General features: G+C 43.9%; 1 pseudogene across 1 annotated transcript; it reads left to right on the forward strand.

Annotated features, from left to right (window-relative positions):
- The first annotated feature begins 746 nt into the window (after positions 1-746).
- LOC307104400 (protein BEX4-like) lies at positions 747-1107 on the forward strand (annotated as a pseudogene). The gene has a single exon. The product of its transcript is annotated as a protein BEX4-like (transcript).
- The last annotated feature ends 20373 nt before the right edge of the window (positions 1108-21480 follow it).

A 21480-nucleotide genomic window follows, 5' to 3' on the forward strand; every position in this document is an offset into this window, starting at 1 on the left:
CACATGAGTGATTCAAAGACAGAAAGTTAAAATGATGTATAAACGACATTTCGAGCTAAGCATCTCCTTAGGGCTTCACAAAGGAGGAAGGTTAGTCACAAGATGAGGAGAAGAACAGATGTTCAGTAATTAGAAGTTTTCCCTGCCCTCCAGATAAGGCCTAAAATGTTATTTCTAGTGATAACTGTTTTTATGGCCCCTAATTAAAATTCTTTGAGGGAGAGGTAAAAGTATCTTGTGAACCTGCAGGGTCCTGATGCGTTCAGCTAAAAATAATTCACATGCCGGAGAGGACATCTTGGGGAGACCAGTTCTAAACCTCCTCAGAGTCAAAAAGTAACAAGAAAAGCAGAATCATCATTTCAAATAAACTATAAACAAAATAAAAATATCTCTTCTATAAAAGGTAGAAGTGTTATGGGAATACTAGAGGCCCAGTGCACAAAACTCGTGCAAGGGTAGGGTCCTTAGCGGCTGCCAGCTGCCAGCTGGGGCCTCCCTTCGTTCCACGCTGCCCCCTGGTGGTCAGCACATGTCATAGTGAGGAATAGAACTCCCAGTCGGCTGAACTCCTGAGGGGACACTTTGCATATTAGGCTTTAATATATATAGATTATTTTCAACTTGAAAGTAAAGTCGGTGATACCCTGTGGAGGCTCGCACCCTTCTCGGTTGCAGCTCCCAGTGGCCCTGAGGGTGCACAGCCCATCCAGGAAGCCCCCAGAGGCAAAGGTGGAGCAGGAGCAATGGAGTCCAAAGAGGAACGAGCAGTAAAAAATCTCAACATGGAAAATGCCCAACAGGAAAACGGAGGAGGGGACCAGGCCCCTGTGCAGAATGAGGAGGACCCGCACACTCTGGGAGGAGGCGAAGCCCAGAAGCCTGGAGGAAATGTCAGGCTGGGGTGGGTTAAGCGACTTGTCTAATTTTCGAGGGGCCATATCTAACAAGTGTGTTGATCACAATGCAGTGGGAGATAATGTAGAAAAGATCGCAAAGCAGCAGATGGAAATCAGGAGAAAGACTAAGGAGCAGCAAATGAGGCATGTTATATGCTTCCAAACTCCTGAACCTGATAATCATTATGACTTTCGCTTTATACCTTGAATCCTAAGGTTTTCACTGAAGCTAATAATTCGGCCTCTGCTCCAAAAGCCAGTAGTTTTGTGATTTACTTTTCTGTAAACCTTTTGATGTTTCCTCTTACTAGTTTCTAATTGAATAATGTTTTGTCTCAGTGTAAAACTCTCTGTCCAGCAAGGCAATTTCACTCAGTTTTTGGAAAAAAATCTTTTCATGATGTGAAATTAATAGAGCAGCTTAAAAAAAAAAGAACGTAAAATTGGCATTGAGCTTATTAACACTATAGCGATTCCTCTGAATTGGCAGCTGGTTCACAAACATAGCATGAAAGAGTGAAGAGTGTCAATATGCCTCTAAATTTCAGTGAAATAAACTTTTAGTGGGATAATGGAGGTCACACTTATTTTAATAATATATCTAAAAAAACTGAAGGGATAACTTGAGTTTAACTTTTATTAATAAGTAAATTTATTAATAAACATGTTTCTATTGACCCACCATTTACCATTTAAAAAAATTTTTTTTATTGATTGATTTGTTGAAAGAGAGAGAGAGAGAGAGAGAGAGAGAGAGAGAGAGAGAGAGACTCTGTTGCTTTCCATATATGCCAGCTAGGGATCGAACCCACAACCCAGGGGCCATGACCAGGAACCAAACCTGAGACCTTCAGGTGCACAGGATGATGCTCAACTAACTGAGCCACTCTGGCTGGACCCATATGCCATTTTTGATCTTACTTAAATTTCCTCATGAAGAGAAAGGAGGAAAACCTTCAAATATTAACAAATAAAATATGCCCTTATATCCAACTCTAGAATTAAATTGAACAGTTTCCTAGTTTACAGGAAATACACAATATAGAGCAAAGAATAACAGGAGGGAACAATCAGACAAATCTAGAATATAGGGTATGCTACACAAAAACTGGCCTGGTCTCTCCAAAAAGCCAGTATTAGGTAACTAATGAAGGGAGACAGTTTTGGGACTGTTCTAGATTGAAAGAGACATAAAAACAAAATATAGCCCTGACCAGTTTGGCTCAGTGGATAGACGGTTGGCCTGCGGACTAAAGGGTCCCAGGTTCGATTCCAGGTACATCCCCAGTGCGGGGTGTGCAGGAGGCAGTGGATTGATGTTTCTCCCTCATTGATGTTTCTAACTCTCTATCCCTCTCCTTTCCTCTCTGTAAAAAAATCAATAAAATATATTAAAAATTATATAATGCATGAATCTTGACTAGGTTCTCTAATAAAAGGCATTGGACTTTATATTAGATGATATTAAGGAATTAGGTTTGTGGCAAGAGTATTGTGTGCTGGAGAACAACCTTACTTTTCAGAGGCACATGCTGAGATTGTTTAGGGTGAATTGCCATGATATCTGTATGAAACGGATCAGAAAAAAGGATAATACAAATAGTTAAGTCAAGGCGATAGGTGTTTTATTTATGCTTCCACTAAGTTTGGAACTATTTGTGAAGAAAAAATGTGACAAAGAGTGATACAAGTAGATGACTTGATCGTGAGGCAAAGCCTTCTGTTTTCTTGGTCCGAATGTTTTCACTAAACAGCCATGCCTTTTCAGTTGTTCTGTCAGCAGGCATGAGAGTGGTTAGCTATGTGGCAGCCTGGGGCTGAGGGCAAGCATCGATGCCCCTACCATTCAGTGACACAGCGCTGCCCCTACCATTCAGTAACAGTACTTGGGCACACTGGAACAATTTCTTGTGTAAGTTTTCTCCTTAATCTTGCATCCTGTTTATGAAATGGCATCCAGACAATTGGTCTTTCTGGGGAAAAGTTGGTTTGGAGACCATTGCTTTGGAACAGTGAGTCCTGCAGTGTCTCAATTTTCCAGTAACATAGGTAACAATTACTTGGTGCCTGGCCCTAAGTACCTTATGTACATTAACTTCACAACAACGTTAGCTATACCAGTAGGTCCACATCCATAAAGAGACATTGACTCACCCAAGATCACCCAACTAAAATGTGGCAGAATTATGCTGAAGAGGAACTGCGCTGATGACTGCAGTTTATTTTGAAATACATAAATAACAAGAGGGATTGGTGAACAGAGAACTGACTAGATCAGTGGTCGGCAAACTGCGGCTCGCAAGCCACATGCGGCTCTTTGGCCCCTTGAGTGTGGCTCTTCCACAAAATACCACGGCCTGGGCGAGTCTATTTTGAAGAAGTGGCTTTAGAAGAAGTTTACTTTTAAAAAATTTGGCTCTCAAAAGAAATTTCAATCGTTGTACTGTTGATATTTGGCTCTGTTGACTAATGAGTTTGCCCACCACTGGACTAGATGAACAGATGTGGATAAAATGAATCTAGGTGATGGGTACACGGGTGTTCACTAAACAATTCATTCAGCTTTTCTGTGTTTAAGGTTTGTCATCACAACATGATGGGGGAAATACTTAAAAGTGGCAGAACTGAGGTTCAAACCAAGACAGCTTTGCTCCAGAGCTCTTGGCCACCACGTGCCACTGCTCTCCAGCAGGAAGAATTAGACCCCAGAAGCTTAAGGGATTTGACCCAAGTCTTGTTGCAAACATGTTATAGGACTTTAAACTGAAGACGTTATCTGGTCAACCCCTTTCCTGTTAGATGAGGCTCGGGGAGGGTATGATCTGCTCAAGGTCTAGAGAAGGATTAGGGCCCTAACCCCGACTTTCCACTGCTCATCCCCTATTCCAAGTTGCCCTGTCTCCTCATCGGAGCAGCTAGGCACTGTAATGTGTGATCCTGTTTATCATCTACATGTTTTGGTCACAAAACAGGCCTTCTTACCAATAGTTGGCAACTAACTACAGTGTTGGCTCTCCTTTTGATGTCTCATAGACTGTCACAGTTTCCAGCTCCCACAGTAGAGCGCTGTCCTTCACCTTCAGTTGTGCCATGTGCTCTCTTGGAGTTCTCAGTTTATTGAGCTGCACAGGAAATTTCTACCCCTGAGTTTACACTTCTTCTGGTTTCACTCCTATTTTTAATACCTTGGATTCATAGAGCACTTTCTTTTGATGAGGTCAGGCACTTCACAGACATGATCAAATGAATCTTCCCGGACTGGTGGGTGACCAGCATTGTTAACCAGAGGCCACAGATGAGAAGCAACAGCCTTGAAGAACTCAGATGGTTTGTATGTGATTGCTGGGCAGATGAAAAAAAAAAAAAAAAAGACAGAGCTGGTTATCACCCTTGAAATAGAATCTTTATTGTTTGATTCCTCTTCTAGGGGCCTGGGAAATGGATACCAGCATTTTGTATAAGGGAGTTATGTTGAAGAATAGAATTGTAGCCAATTTGGTTTGCCTCAGTGGATAGAGCGTCGGCCTATGGACTGAAAGGTCCCAGGTTTGATTCCGGTCAAGGGCATGTACCTTGATTGTGGGCACATCCCCACTGGGAGGTGTGCAGGAAGCAGCTGATTGATGTTTCTAACTCTTTATCCCTCTCCCTTCCTCTCTATAAAAAATCAATTTAAAAAATTTTAAAAAAGAATAGAATTGTAGCATTTCAATGCTAGAAGGGACTATGGCGATCAGCTGCTGCAATCTCCTCATTTTGCTGATGGGTAAGATTAGGAAAGTTGGGGGTGCCGGAAACCGAACATTGTCACTTGGTAGTTATGTGAAAAGGGAACCCGGGAAGGCTGGTCAACCTTGAAGCTAAAGGTCAGAGCAAACCACTCCCTATCTAAATGAGACAATAGTAACTGAGGCAACTTCCCCACCAAATAATCATGTAAATCCTTATTGATAAGATAATCTGTCTGTTACTGGAATTACATGCCTAAGGGCAATGGGTGTATCTCAGAACCCCAATTAAAGGGATAGCAAAGCCAGAGCAGGAGCAGTCCTCCCACTAGAGGTGGGCTCCCGCCTGGCTCCCCATTTACCCAAATTGATTCTTTTCTAGCTTCTTTTCATTTTGATTGCAGCCTTCTCCAGAAACCGGACCTGAACAGGAACCCTGAAACACGCGGGACATGACAAGGGATCCCACATGGGGGACCTGCCCAGGGTCACAAAGCTTATTAATGGCAAATCCTCCAGCAAGGTCCTGCATTGCAGGGCTCTTGGAATTCCACTTCTCAGTGATTAATATTTTATTTCCTTTTAAGTAGTATTAAGTCACACACATAATTCCTTGCTCTAGGCTCACACAAGCCCTCCTCAGCTCAGGGTAATTATGGTCTTCAAGGAAATTAACTTGGAAGATTTACTTCAAGCCTAGAGACCTAGAAAAGTTTGTAAATTTGAATCCCTTTTCCTAGTATGTTAGCACAGACAGCACACACGCTTGGAGAAGAAATGAGGTGTGCTGTAGGGTCCCGCCTGAATGATCAGATCTGGAGAATGGCATCCACATGCAGAGTACAATTAGGGGCCCACTCAACCTTGGGCTTCATTCATTCAGCAGCACGTGATTATATCCTGGGCACAGTGACTCTCAACCTTGTCTACACCTGGAATTACCTGGGGAGCATTGACAAATCCCCATGCCAGGGTCCAGCCAGGCCAAATGCAGCAGAATCTCAGGGGTGGGACCAAGCATCATTATTCTTTACAAGTTGCCAAGCACATTCTGCTGGTCCTTACAAGTGGAGAACCACTGCCCTAGGACCTCAGCCAGGCTGGGTGCAATATGGGGGCTCCTTGAATCAGTGCTTAATTAAATTGGACAGATGCTTCTACCCCAAACCACAGGACAAAGACCCAAAAGAGTGCTTATCAAATTGGCTTGTTATCTGGCAGCTTAGAGAAAACATCAATCAAGGGCCACCCCCCAAGCGATGGACTCAGAAGACTTGGCAGTCGAGTCCTGGCCAGGTTTGTTTGGGAAGCTCCCTTGGTGAAACTACACCCAGAAAAGAAATGAAGACTCAGATGCTCATTTGCTGTCTGCTCAGAATCAGCCTCAGCATCCTCACAGGAATACAGTGCCGGTGAGGGGACACGTTCCCCTCACGTTAGCTGGGTTTTCTGTTCATTGCTGCTGAAAGCATTCCGACTGACACAGCAGCTTTTTCTTGGCATTTCATCACGCTCTTAAAATAAAAAGGGAAACCCAGTTCTTCTAATTCTGGGTTGGCAAGTTAGTTAATTTGCGTCCCTAATTGCTAAGCTTTGAGCACTGGCTTGACAGAGACAGCTAGCAGAGTGTCGCAGAATAGAAACCAATGCCTGCTGGTGAATGAGACAGAAAAAGAACCAGTTTGAAAGGACGGGTAATTTAAATGCTGAATGAAGGAAAGCACAGGATCCTGTCTTTGAAAGAGACGTTGATTTTTTTTCCAACAGAAAAAGTAAGGGCAGAGTGTAATTTGGAATCCACCACAAGTGAGTAATCAGTATCAGCTAAATCAAATCTGATTTAAACGTGTGATTTCTTAAAAGCGTTTTTAGTTAAAAAAAAAAAAAGTCACTCATGTTCTATTATTGTACTTCCAGGGCTTTTCACTTTTCCTTAGAAGATGCCCAAATTCTGAAATAACTGGAGTTAGCCAGAGTTCAGCTAGCCCGAATAACTGAAATAGCACCTAAAAACGGGTTTTGGGTGTTTTCATCTAGCACATTCCCTTCGGTTCTGTCAGACCTGTTCCCATAAGCCCAGGGGCAGGCGTATGAATTCTGCTGATCTTTGTCAGTGACCGCAGGACACAGAGAACACAGGGCAGTGGCGTGGAGCAGTTCAGCCCCTCCTCTTTCTCGGTGACCCTTGGCTCTCAGGACATTGTCCAGTGCTGCCTTCTCTGGGTATGGAGCAGGGTTTTGGGAGACCCTGGCGTCCTTCCCTCTTCCTGCCCATCTGACCTTTCAGGGCAGAAAAGGAAGGCAATGCAGAGGCCGTCCAGGGCGTGAGATGTGCCCCTTCTGCCTGCAGGCATTTGCCCAGCTGCTTACACAACAGAAAGAATTTGTAGGAATTTAAGGAAAAGGAGAGACTCAGATGAGGGCTGCTGATGCCCCTGGACCTTGTTGGAAAGAGTGGGCCAGCCCCTCAGCCTACATGCACCCCACCCCAAACCTGTGTGGCTTTGTGAATGCTGCTCTCCCCTCCCCACCAGACAATAGGCAACACCATAGATGCCTTTTGTCATTAAAACAACAAGGCAGCGAAAGTCTGGGGGGATGGTCCAGAGCAGGGGTCCTCAAACTTTTTAAACAGGGGGCCAGTTCACTGTCCCTCAGACCGTTGGAGGGCCGGACTATAGTTTAAAAAAAAACTATGAAAAAAAAAACAAAAAACTATGAACAAATTCCTATGCACACTGCACATATCTTATTTTGAAGTAAAAAAACAACATGGCAAAAACACCTGCATGTGGCCTGCGGGCCGTAGTTTGACGACGCCTGGTCCAGAGTAAAGGAGACTAGGAGATGAGAAAATCAAAAGCAATATATGACCCTAGAATAAATAGATCCTGTGCCAGAAGAAAAAGTGGGCTGAAAGACATTATTGGGTCAGTGATAAAATTGGAATGCAAACAGTAGATTAGATAAAAATATTGTGTTAAATGTACTGAACTTGATAGCTGCACTTGGTTATGTTAGAGAATATCCTTGATGTAGGCAACTTACTCTCAAATAGTTTAGCAGGAAGATCTCTCCCTCTTCTCTTTCTCTCTCTCTCTCTCTCTCTCTCTCTCTCTCTCTCTCTCTCTCTCTCTCTCTCTCTCTTTCTCTGTCCCCAGCACTCTCTGAAGCAAATGGGCATTTGTTAACAATAGCTAAATCTGGGCAAAGAATGTATGGATATTCTTTGTACTATTCTTGTAAATCTTCTATAACTTTTCCAAATGAAAAGTTTAAGATCTCTGGGCTGAATTTAAGAAACCTCCCTGTTTTCTGGTCTGTAATGATTCCTTAGGCTTTTTTGTCTTTCGTCACCTCAGCAGTTTTGAGGAATGCTGGTCATGCACTTTGAAGAATGTCCTGGAGAGGACACGTGGTGGCCTCTCAGGCACCGGGGCCTTTAGGGTGATTAAGCTGCGTCACCACATCAGGAATCTTCCTCATCTCCGCTCTCGGGCACAGCCATGGATCCACATGGAGAAGAAAAGCTCGACAGCAATTCTCACAGTGAACATCAACCTTGTCCTCCCACACCACAGACCCCACCCTCAACGGACAGGATTGTTAACCCTCCAACGACAAAAGCCAGTGGAGGATGCTCACCAGCTTTCTCACACCAGAGGTGGGACGTGATCAAAACTGATACCCTCCAGCACAAACCTCTCCATTAGCTGCAAAGCCCTGAAAAGTATTTTGGAACAATTGTCCGCATTTTCTAAGAGCAATTCTCATTCCAAATGAAAGAACTGTAGATCGGTTCTTCCATATAGTACAATCGGTCCAGATGAGGCTTCTCGGAGTAATCAGTAATAATACCTGGTTCCTAGGGCAGGGGAACTAAGGTTAATAAACTGAAGTCAAAGCTCTGACCTGTATGACCCAGTTGGTTGAAGCGTTACCCTGTACACAGAAAGGTTCGATTCCCCGTCAGGGCACATACCTAGGTTGCAGGTTTGATCCTGGGTCCAGGGCACCTACAAGAGGCAACTGATTACTGTTTCTTTCTCATACTGATGTTTCTCTTTCTCTCTCTCCCTGCCCCCACTCTCTCTCTATTTTCCTCTCTTTCTAATGAATGAATGAATGAATAAAAACATATCCTTGGGTGAGGATTAAAAAGTTAACAAACTGAAGTCAGGAATGCAGGTGGGTAAACATCTTATTTCCCACCTATTGTTTTTCTGTGCTTGGTCTTGAGCTATTATCCTCTTAACTATAGTTATGCATCATCTAAGTTGCTTGTTTCTTAATGCCAAAGGCAAGTTTCCTGAAACCCAGCAATTATTTCCTGCTTCCTCCCTTCTAGCTTCCACTGTTTCCAATTACCTTCCTCTCCCCCAACACAAGAAAAATGGTATTGGTTGTATACTTTTAAGTTATTGCTTTATAATTTTTCATCCAAAATTTCATACCCTGTCTCTTAATGGCCTAATCTTTTAGGTAACAACACCCCCACATATTGTCTTTACAGTTCTAAGAAAGTGGGGAAAAAAACCTGATTTGAATTCCTCATGATAAAGGTTCCCATAAAACATTTGGAAACATGCCTTCAAATGCAGATTGATAGAAAAAAATCCTTTCATCTTGAATTTTTGCCAAGAACTTTAGTGCCCAGAAATTCATAATATGAAAGCAGTTTTCTTATTAATAAGTTGGTTATCAAAAGTTAGTTCAAGGAATAATTTCATGTAACCTTTTATCTTTACTAGAGGCACAGTGATATTTCACTGTAATACCTTACTTCCCCCATGAAATGATCTCTATCACATAAATCAACAACACTAGCTTGATTATAAAGTTTTGCTGTTTCTGGAAGAGATTTTAAAGCCAGAGATACCTGGCTTTGTGCAGGTAACAAAATGCTCCTGGCTTAGGGAAAAAAGGAGGCTTAATGAGAGAAGAGACACGGTGAGCCCTGTGAGAAATCGGGCATTCCCTGGACGCAGCAGGTGCGCGATGCTGCCGAACCTTCTCCCTCCCAGACACCCTTGGCAAGACGAATTGGTGGTGTCAGCCAGCGCCTTGGGTGCACAACATTTTCTCTGTGGCTGTAAATAGGTTTGTTTCTTTTTTCTGAACACGCATCTATCAAATACATGTGGGCAAACAGCAGATTAAGAGTATCATCCCTTTTTTTATTGTCTTCGCTCTTCTCTAGTTTGTTGGAAGGGCTCCTTTGGCCATAAAATAGTTGACACACTTAAATCATCAAATAATAAGAAGTTACTATCCTTATTGTATTGCAACTCCTGATAACATATCATCTGTACAACTTATTTTAGAAATAACTTCTCTCCATCCTCCTCTCTATGTACAGCAACTAGAGATCTTAATTCTTCATGAAACTCATAAAGCTTCTATCCCATCATAAAAGGAATTTTCTCCTCTATGCATTGCCTTATTCATTCCATAATTACTGTCTAATCCACCCCAGACACTGTCCTAGGTACAGGTCTGCCCTTCCTTATATGAGGTGTGAAGGGGTAGAGAGCCACAAAAACATCTGTTTCAAAAAGCTGGAAGCCGGGCCAGCATGGCTCAGTGGTTGAGCATCGACTTATGAATCACAGTTCAATTCCAGGTCAGGGCACATGCCTGGGTTGTGGCCTGGACCCTCAGTAGGGGGCGTGCAGGAGGCAGTGATTCTTTCTCATCAATGATTCTTTCTCATCATTGATGTTTCTATCTCCCTCTCCCTCTCCTTCTCCCTCACCCTTCCTCTCTGAAATCAATAAAAAAAATATATGTAAAACACACACACACACACACACACACACACACACACACACACACACACACACAAAGCCGGGAAGCCACCATGATCCTTTTGGAGCACTGGGGAAACTGAGACAAAGAAACTATTTTCCCAGGGTTGAGGGCAGAGATGCAATTTAAGCCCTGACTGAGTTACTTTAATTCTCCATCCTCCACGCCGTTCTCCCTGTGAGTTCATGCACTTGCAGCCATTATTTTACATAGATCATGGGAAAACAACGTTTGGGTAATAAATAGTGCAGTCCTTTGCTGGAGTCATTCAGTGTTCTTGGCACCTCACATCAGCGTGGGAGGGGTGGAGGATCTGTAGTTGGATATATTAGCCTGCCAAGCTCTTTCCTGTTGGCCTCACAAGTCCTCAACTTTTCATGTTCAAGAAATATAATACTATTAGTTTATGCTAAATTAATAAACTACCACTCTAACCCAGAGCTAGGGCAGACTTGTAGGCCAGAATCTATATGCTAATTTTAGGGGAAGCTATGCCTGGGACCTGGAGCAGGATGTATTTGGAGTCCTCTATCCCGGAGGGTGAGTGGGCCTGGAAGCTTTCCCTGGGTGCTTCTAAGTTTCCTGGTTAGCCTAGTTTATTTTCCTTTACTTATGTAGGTTTTATTTATTTTAATTTTTTAATTTTTTTTGGTCTAAAGAGCCAGGATTGTCACATAGAATAAGGCAGCCTCTTACTTCGATAGTGCTGAATATACATTGGGTAATTTTCTAGCATTTGTATTACAGGTAAAACCCCAAAGCGGTCCCTTCCCTTCCTCCCAAGCTACTAGAATATGTAATATTGGGCAGGATATATAAACTCAAAACCAGACACCTCTTCCTGGGACTGTCAGGGAAGAGTCATGCATGTCCTGATTTGTTCTGGCTCAAGGATTTGTCTTACTGGACCTCAGACATCAGGATCAAGAGAAAAGAGAGAACAAGACAAGGGCTAGGGCCCAGCTGCTGTTGCTCAGTGGTTTAGCATTGACCCATGAACCAAGAGGTCACCGGTTTGATTCCAGGTTGGGTTTGATCCTCAGTGGGAGGCATGCAGGAGGTAGCCGATTGATGTTTCTCTCTCATTGAGGTTTCTATCTCTCTTATCCCTCTCCCTTCCTCTCTCTCTAAAATCAATAAAAATGTATTTTAAAAAAAGACAAGGACTAGGAAAAATCATTTTAGTTTTAGGTCTGGCCCTAGGGGCCAGGTGAATTCCAACCTCTGGCTGAATTGGTAGGAATTAAGGCTGAGATTGGAAGTGAACTAGACCTGACCCAAGGGTTGTGGGGCCAGGAGCCATATTGGAAAGAAAACATCCTTGAGGGAAGACGAGGGGCCCAAGAGTAAGACTGAGGGGCTTCCCACCAGACTCCCTGCTTCTCCCTCCTCCCATCCTTACAGCAAGCCCAGAGCCCTCGCTGGCAGCCATAGCCCTGACAGAGATCCGGTCATGCACTGGTTCTTCACAAACCTGGCACCATGTCTGCCTGGCAGCCACCCTGCTCTGGCCCCATACTTCAGTATCTGTAACTAGGTTCCTATTCCTTATGTCCAAGTCATCTTTTGAAGCCCCTTTTGGTAACTGGGCCCCCGTCTTGGCTCTCTGCACGTTGTCCATAGGTCATTGACATTAGGGATGGGTGCTACCTGCCCTCTTGAAAGAAGTGCCCTACATCCCTCACCAGGAAGCAAGCTGAGGTAGAATATGCAAAGGCTCCCCTCATCTCAGACTGGCAACATGTGTCTAGTCCTTCAGCCCATCCAAGATAGAGACTTCTGCTGCTATTATCCCAGTGATATTGGGGAAGGATGTGGGTTACTTGGCTGAAAACCACAAAGACAGCTGAATATGGAGCATGCTTTTATAGCTGGAGAGGAGGAAATAGCACATGCTGTTGTCATTGTAATCAGAGGTTGACTTGAGCTTCCAGAGTATAAGAAATGTATATTCTCAAAGTTCAGCCATTTCTATGCCTTTCTATTTTCTTTGTTGCTGTTGTGTTTGGATTTCCTAGGTTTCCTTAGGAAAAGCTTTCCTCAATATCCCAATTGTGTCTTTGGAAATTCAAGAGGACAGGAAAGTTGTCCAGCCCCTGGCCACTGAAACTGGAAGAGCAACTAGCCTCAGAAAGGAGAGGACATTGGCTGTGGACGATGTGGCTGGAAAATGGGGACCAGTGGATAAACCGGGCCAGAGAAGTAACAAGGACACTCAATAGAGGATGTGGGTGATGCCAGGGATCTCAAAACCTTGCCCATTTAGGTGTCTTCCTTATGTATGAAGTTGGTTTTATTTGCAAAGCTATGGTTACTACCCCCAACTCCATCAGTCTGAAATTGTCTGCCCACCAGCATTCTCCTCCCTGGCTGTGTCCAGATGGCCCTGATGTCCTGCTCGCCCTACTCACCAGGACATTCTCCTGCCACCTGCTTCCTCTCATGCCTATTCAAACTTTCTCCTGTCCTTCTTGCTAAATGCTTCCTCAGTTCCCCTTCTACCTGTTAAGGAAGATTAATCTAATTTTGGGCTGTCCTCAGAATAGCCTGATCCATTTCTGACTTATGGTTCTGTCATTCTCAAGGGTCCCTGCCAGGACATTGTCATAACTGGTTTCACTTAACAGTTTCACAAATTGTCTGGATGAAGGGCCACACAGTGACACCTACCTCAGGGATTCCAGGAGGAGGCAGGTTGATGAGGTATGACTTTCTAAGTTGTGTTCTCACCTTACTGATGGAGTGAGCGAGTGTGTCCTACAGCAGACAGGCCTTGGTTCAAACCTCAACCAGCCACTTATGACACACTGGAGTCCAGGTGCATGAAAATTCATGCACTGGAGGGGGCGTCCCTCAGCCCAGCCTGCCCCCTCTCACAGTCCAGGAGCCCTCAGGGGCGGGAGGCGACCTGGCGATCAGGGGAAGGCAATGCCCCATCACACCTCTGCTGCTGCCACTGCCAGCAGCGCAAGCCTTGGCTGGCCCTGGTTACCTGAGCCTCAGGCGGCCCTGGGCGGCTGGGCACCGCCATCCGAGGCTTGCCTGCGCCTCGGGCCGGCCCTGAGCGGCTGGGGGGCTGAGGGGACTGCGGGACTCCGGAGGCAGGCGCAGCAAGGCCGGGCCTGCCTGGGGGTGGGCCCGGTCTTGCTGTGTGCCTGCTGTCCCGGCGGGCTGAGGGGACTGGGCGCCGCCATCTGTGGTTGTGGGTGCCGCCGTCTTTGAGGGCGGGCAGTCAATTAACATATTCCCTCATTATTGGCTGTGGGCACCACCATCTTTGCGATGGTGTGAGGGTCAATTAGCATATTCCCTCTTTATTAGATAGGATACCCACCTGGGCAGGCCCCTTACCAAGCTGGGGTCTAATATTTTTCATGCACAAGTGGGAAATCAGATATCTACCTCATAGATAATGTGAGGATTAGAAATAATACATGTTAAGCACCCAGCAAAGCCTGCAGAACACAGCAGGGATATGTTCTCATATGATGAATATGATAGGGGTGATAGAATATGAGAGTAAATTATAGAGGTATTGAGCTGTGTATTGTTAAAAATAATGTAGAGATAAATAACAGGCAGTGTTCACTTTAGCCCTTTTGTCAGTAGAATGTTATTTAAATATTTTTATCTCTGTGAAGCTTTTCATAATTTAATTTATTTTATTTTTGGTTAATCCTCATCCAAGGATATTTTCCATTGATTTTTCAGAGAGAGTGAAAGAGAGAGGGAAAGACAGAGAGAAACATTGATGTGAGAAAAACACATTGATTGGTTGCCTCCTGCATGCACCCTGACCAGGGCCTGGGCTGGGGAGGAGCCTGAAAAGTACCCTTGACTAGAATCGAACCCAGGACCCTTTGGTCCACAGGCCAACACTCTATCCACTGAGCAAAATCAGCTAGGGTGCTTTTCATAATTTTATGTCTTATGTTCCTAATAAGATGGTACATTCTTTGAAGAATAGTAACAGGCATGGAGTCCCTACTCTGTGGTAGATACTAAACACTTTACATGCATTATTTCTTTAAATTTATGTCTCACAATAGCCTCATTGGGTAAGAGCTATGATTATCTCAGTTTTGAAGATTAGGTAAGGGGGGCAGATTCCTCTGTCAGTATAGTTTGTCCTTCCTATCTGTTTTCTCTTGAAGGTTCCTAATACTTGTCATTATATCCTCAGGCATCAACTTTTCTAGGAAGTATTCTTTGAACAAGCCAAACTAGGTATACTTTATTCTTAGCAGAGCTACTGGAACCCTATGCACATGTGCTATACCTCTGCCTCCAGAGTCCCCCAGTCCCCTCAGCCCCTCAGCCACCCAGGGCTGGCCCGAGGCACAGGCAAGCCTCAGATGGTGGCTTCCCAGTAAGTGCTTGTCATCTTGCCTAATTCATGACCTTCAGGACAGACACTGGAGTTTACTTCTCTTTTGATTTCTAGCATCAGCACAATGCCTGACATATTGTAGCCTAAATAGCCTTTTGAATGAATGGATGGATGAACTGGGGGTCTAGCAATGGAAGTGAAAGAAAAGGGTGGGTTTAGAAGGAACTCAGAAGGAAGAATGGATAAATCTGCTGACAAGAAGAGGGTAAGGAGGAGTCAAACCCAAGAATTTTAGGTTGTGATAAGAAGGACAAAGGTACAAATGCAGGAAGGCAGATGGGAGAGATGACGAGGCTCATTTGCAGACAGGTGGAGTTTGAGGTTAAGAGAAGCGTTCAAGTGAAGTATTCTGGCCCAGACAGATGAAATCAAAACCCAATGTACTGCTGTGGTCAACAAAAATGTCAACAAAATATTGCTGTGCATCATCAAGAAGGATGTTGGGAACAGAGCAGAAAATATACTACCAATTTCTGCACCTGGAAATCTATATATTTTTTGTTGTTGTCAAAATTGATAAATACTTAATAAAGCTAGGAAAAATGCAAGAAAGCTATTAATATTCTCAAGCATACAGAGAAAATAGTTTTACTTTCTAGTTTAAAAATAAGCAAAAGAAAAGATATATCTTAGGAAAATGTAATGATTAATAGGTTAAGCAAATTTTTGATTACCTGATTTCAAAATAGGAAGGGCAGAGCACATGCATACAGCCTGTAAATAGTTAAGTTCAATATGAATTAATATAATAAAAACATACATACATGTACCCTCACAGAGAACTCACAGTATGCCATGACTCTTTGGAGTACCTTCACATCCATCATACAATTAAGTACTCACAATCTCCCTATGGCACCAGCATTATTGTCTTAGTATTATTACCCCTGGGTAGACTGACTCCTAGTCAAATTAAGTTGCATTAATCATCCAATTAGTAGCAGGCAGAATTTTTAAAACAAAATAAGTACTAATACATTCAGCAATAAAAAATTGAAATTTGTTAGCACCAAGAGATAGAGTAGAACCAACATTTCAAACATATATATAACACATTATATATAATATAATATAATATAATATAATATAATATAATATAACTTATCTATTTTATGCTGCTGTTTCTCAAGCTGGAGAAATATATGGATCTCACTTGAAAAAGAAAATACTGTTGCTCCACAGTTTCAACAAAGTATTTTTAAATTATGCCAGCACTTAATATGTACAAGTGTGAAATCATGTGTAAACTCATATTTATAGCAAGGAAAATAAGACAAATCAATAAAATCCTAATTAACAACATTTTTTCATAATAGATGAGTTGTTTTGTTTTATGTAAAATACCAATTAATTTGCCTATTTTGTGCTTCAGTAGCCCAACTAATTCTTTTGATTGTGAGCATAGTACATGATCAGTTGAGTCATCATGATTATATTTTCTTTTTCCCACCAAACTCATTTCACCAGGATTCATTTAGATGAGCCAAACTATATATATAAAAACCTGAACGACTGGTTGACCAGGCGCTATGACGCCCACTGAACACCAGGGGGCAGATGCTCAATGTAGGAGCTGCCTCCTAGTGGTCAGTTTTCTCCCATAGCGGGAGTGCTGCTCAGCTGACTGACGGGTGCCAGACACCGGGCTTACGGCTGGCAAGCACAGCTGAGGCTGTGGAAGCCTCTCCTGCTTCCGTGGCAGCGCTATTGGGCAGCGGCAGCAGGCACAGCAGCGTGGTGCCCAGCTCAGGCATGGCCTCCTTCCCGGCTGCCTGCTGCTTTGCACACTACTACATCCCTCGAGGGTCCCGGATTGCAAGAGGACACAGGCCAGCCTGAGGGACCCCACTTGTGCATGAATTTGTGCACCGGGCCTCTAGTCATTTAATAATTACCATCAAAATATTGTCTCTCTAGGATGCTATCTGCAGAGTACTGGTCATAAGCACAATCAAGAGTATAGATAGGGCAGGGCTCTGGCAATACTCATTCAGATAATTCTCACTATGCTGAATGTTTTCAGATTAAGATGGAAAATATGCACGGCATCATGTAATAGAACTCTTGGACCCTAAAAAATAGAGCATGACCTCTCTCTTTTATTTTTTCTATCTATCTATCTATCTATCTATCTATCTATCTATCTATCTATCTATCTAGAACATTCATATTAAAAAAGGATTTAGAAACCTTCTTAGGAATGGATCCATAATTCCAAGAAAGATCCATAATTTCTAAGGCATAAGGCATTGAATACCACCATGGACTCTAGACCCAACCTGCCTGATTTGACCTCTCTAGCTGTCTGACTTTGGGCCCTCAATTAATTCTCTATGTCACAGTTACCTCATCTTTAAAATGGGGATAAAAATAGTTCTTACCTCGTAGGATTGCTGTGAGGATTAAATAAGTTAATATCTATAAAGCATTTAGAATAGTGCTTGGTACATAAAGACATGCCTAGATATTATGACTATCTATTCATTCTCTAAAATATAAGAATCTATATTTTTTACTTTTTAGTAATAAAGAATATAGAATCATTGATGCAAATCTATTTCTTAATATGACTCTCATTAAAATATGGAATGACAGAGATCCATATTCATTTCATTGTCATATAAGTCAATTAATCTCAGGTGTTTTATAAAGCAACCAGTTTAATAACCATAAACCCTGAAGGTTTAGGAAAATCAGGGGCTAACAGTGCAGATGTGTCCAGAAGGACAATCCCAGCATTCAGCTTAAATGATCATGTCCACAGGTTGCTAAGCACCATCAAAAGGAATCTTTGGAAGAATAATGGTAGAAACTATTAGAATTTGTCATAACCCTGTGTCATCAAACTTTAGAGTTGAGGACTCAGTTCAGGGAGATAAGTAACTCACCCAAGATCAGACAACTAGAAAATAGTGGACTTGGACTTGAAACAACCACAAGTCTGGCTCCAAGCCCCTTGCTCATTCATTACCATGCTGTCTCGAGACCAAGGATGGCAGAGAAAGACTGTGGGAGTGGTTCAGGGGAACCACTCTAGTCTCCTGTTGCTAAGGCCAGCTCTAGTTGCTGGGGTAGCTTTAGAGAAAACAAGGGGAAATGAAGAGAGCTCTCAGAAAATCCTCCCAAGGGCTCAGCACCATGCTGGATTTCTCGTGATGCTTCAGTTCACTCAGGGTGGGAACTCAGTTATTGCTTATTGGCTGACTATTTAGTTCGTGAATTCACATCTGAGTAGGGATGCATAGAGACTTTGCAACAAGCACAGTTTGCCATAAGTTTATCATCGGGGTGAAGACAACCATTGTGTTGGGGGATGAACCATTGTGTTGGGGGTTGAGCTACCACTGTCCTGTCTTGAGATGGTCTTTTGCACTTCTTGTGAGAAAGGGCCTCTCTGTGGAATATTTCCAGTGAGGAAATTCAGGCCCTGGGATACTTGTGTTTGGAGAAGGCAACAAACAGGCAACTGAGTGAAGTCCTCAGGGCTGCATTTTCACTTGGGGTGGGGGTGGAGTATCTCCAGATTCAAAGGCCTGAATTCTCCATTTCTCAGCCCCAAGCTTGAGCAGGTAGAGTCTGAGGGTGTAATGCTTGTCTAGCATGTTGTGGTTGAGCTCCCCTGGGACCTCTCCAGCACTTGGCCAGGCTGAGTCTTCTATTCATTGCTTCTCCTCTAATCTTTTCCCCACTTTAAAAAGGGTCATGGAAGATCCTGCAGTAAGGTTGCAGGCACCCCAGGTCTTTCTATTTCTGTCTGAATCTCAAGGCCTGAGAGGAGCACACATTTGAAGCACGAGTGGTGTGCATACATCCAGCCCCGTGGACCTTCCAACAAAGACAGATGAGGCAGTTGGAACCTAGCCAATCGAAGTGAACTCCAGTCGCTGGGCTTGATAAAGCCACCTTACACAGAGGGTAGGAGTGAGCAGCTCTGCACCTTGACTTAGCAAAGGACACGAGGAAATAAACACATGGATTCAGGTTATAGTCGGAGAGAAGTTTCCTGGCAGAAACGCTTCTTCAAGATAGGCTCGATGTATCCAGGTCGAAAGAAGGAGACGTGCCAGTAAGAATTGATTGCTGGGTAAGGAAGTGGAATCACTTTTTTTGAAGGACTGTAAAGATAGAAATAATTTCCACCTGTCTAGGATGGGTTAAATAGGTCCTTCTAAAGGTAAGAAAATGGATCAGAGTTACTGTCAAGGTCTTTCCTAGCCCTAGTGATTCTGCAGTTTCTCCACCATTTGAAATAAGAAAAGTTCAACTCTGAATGCATTTTGGACAATTGAAAAGTCCGGATGGGCTTTGCCTGGACTTATAGGTGATCTGTTTGCATATGAGGTGGGAAGTAATTCATATTATAGAAAACACTCTGATTTTGGTCTCTTATCAACAGCAGCTTATGAGTACCATGAGTACAGCAAAATGCCTTAAGTCATCCAAAAAGGCATTAAAGATAAATGTAGCCTGGTCAGAGTGGCTCAGTCGGTTGAGGGGCATCCTGTGCACTAAGAGTTTGCCAGTTCAAATCCTGGTCAGGACACATACTTGGGTTATGGGTTTGATCCCCGGTCAGCAACCAATTGATGTTTCTCTCTCACACCAATGTCTCTCTCTCTCTTTCTCCCTTTCTCTCTAAACATCCCCTTGGGTGAGGATTAATATATATATATATATATATATATATATATATATATATATACACACTAGAGGCCTGGTGCACGAAATTCATGCCCCGGGGGGGTGTCCCTCAGCCCAGCCTGCACCCTCTCCAATCTGGGACCCCTCGAGGGATGTCCAACTGCCCATTTAGGCCCGATCCCAGTAGGATCGGGCCTAAATGGGCAGTTGGAAATCCCTCTCACAATCAGGACTGCTGGCTCCCAACTGCTCGCCTGCCTGCCTTCTTGATTGCCCCTAATCGCTTCTGCCAGCCTGATCATCCCTAACCACTCCCCTGCCAGCCTGATTGATGCCTAACTGCTCCCCTGCTAGCCCGATTGCCCCTAACTGCCCTCCCCTACCGGCCTGGTCCCCCCAACTGCCCTCCCCTGCAAGCCTTGTCCCCCTCCACAACTGCCCTCCCCTGCCAACCTGGTCACCCCTAACTGTCCTCCCCTGCCAGCCTAATCGCCCCTAACTGCTCTGCCCTGCTGGTCTGGTCGCTTCCCCCGCCCCAACCGCCCTCCCCTGTAGGCCTGGGTCCCCCCAATCTGCCCTCCCCTGTAGGCCCGGTCCCCCCCAACTGCCCTCCCCTGCAGGCCTGGTCCCCCACAACTGCCCTCCCCTGCAGGCCTGGTCACCCCTAACTGCCCTCCCCTGTAGGCCTGGTCCCCCCAACTGCTCTCCCCTGCAGGCCTGGTCCCCCGCAACTGCCCTTCCCTGCAGGCCCGGTCACCCCCAACTTTCCTCCTCTGCCGCCCTCCCCTGCAGGCTTGATCGCCCCCAAGTGCCCTCCCCTGCTGGCCATCTTGTGGCAGCCATCTTGTGTCCACATGGGGGCAGCCATCTTTGTGTGTTGGAGTGACAGTCAATTTGCATATTACTCTTTTATTAGATAGGATATATATATAAATGTTACACTTTAGCATATTTTAGGACAATATGCTAGTGTGAAATTCATTCCAGAAATACTAGAAAAAGTTCTAGACATGGAGAAAGCAAGAGAAATATTAAGAGGCAATCAATTGCAATAGTCACTTCTTGGAAAAAAGCAGATTAGAAAGACAGTTATCAGTCTGGAAATAGGAAGCCTTCAAGGGCAAGACTGAAGTCGGTAAAACCATGGAGATCAGAGGTAGAGTGTACAGACTGGTTGTTAAACTCAGGATCCCAGAACTGGGGGAGAACCTCCTTTAATTTGGAAGAGGCAAATCTGCGTACTCAAAGAAGGTATTTGTTTTTCACAATTAGTAAATTCATGGAACTCCTTATCTGTAATTAGCCATAAGAAGATTTAAATGGCTTAAACAAAAAAACAAAACAAACAAACAAAAAAACTTAGCCCTGGTCGAGTGGCTTGGCGGTTAGAGTGTTGGCCTGTGCACCAATGGGTTGCAGGTTTGATACCCAGCTCGGGTCAGGGCGTGTGCGGGAGACAACTAATGGATGTGTCTCTCTTACATCAATGTTTCTCTCTCTCCCTCTCCCTCCTTCTCTCCTTCCCCCCTTCCTCCCTCCCTTTTACTCTCTCTAAAAATCAATGGAAAAAATATCCTTGGGGGAGGATTAAAAAGAAAAAAACAAAACAAGAAGATTTAAATGGCTTAAATGAATTGGAGGCCAAGTTACAAATTACCATGAAGGAAAGTGGGATATTTAACCAGCTGATGTCAGCAGTGAGAACAATCACACCACTCACAATGCATGCTTATACCACTATCCTACAAGCAGGGAGCCCTGGGCTGGTGGACCTTGGGTCACTGAAATGATGACTTAAGAGCCCTCGCAGGTGGAGGCTGCCATCATCTCCAAGGAAACTGCGTGCAGTTAAAGCAGGTTAAAGTCCTTGTCAATTCAAAGAAATAACTGTTTTCAAGTTATTGGTTTTATGCCAAACAAATGAATATCACACATCATTTATGTTATTTCACAAGGCCAAAATTAAGGGTAAAAATATCTTTTCTTAGCCTTGTAAAGTACTTAAGTACACTTT

The sequence above is a fragment of the Cnephaeus nilssonii genome, assembly GCF_951640355.1.
Source record: "Cnephaeus nilssonii genome assembly, chromosome: 8".
Taxonomy (NCBI): Eukaryota; Metazoa; Chordata; class Mammalia; order Chiroptera; family Vespertilionidae; genus Cnephaeus; species Cnephaeus nilssonii.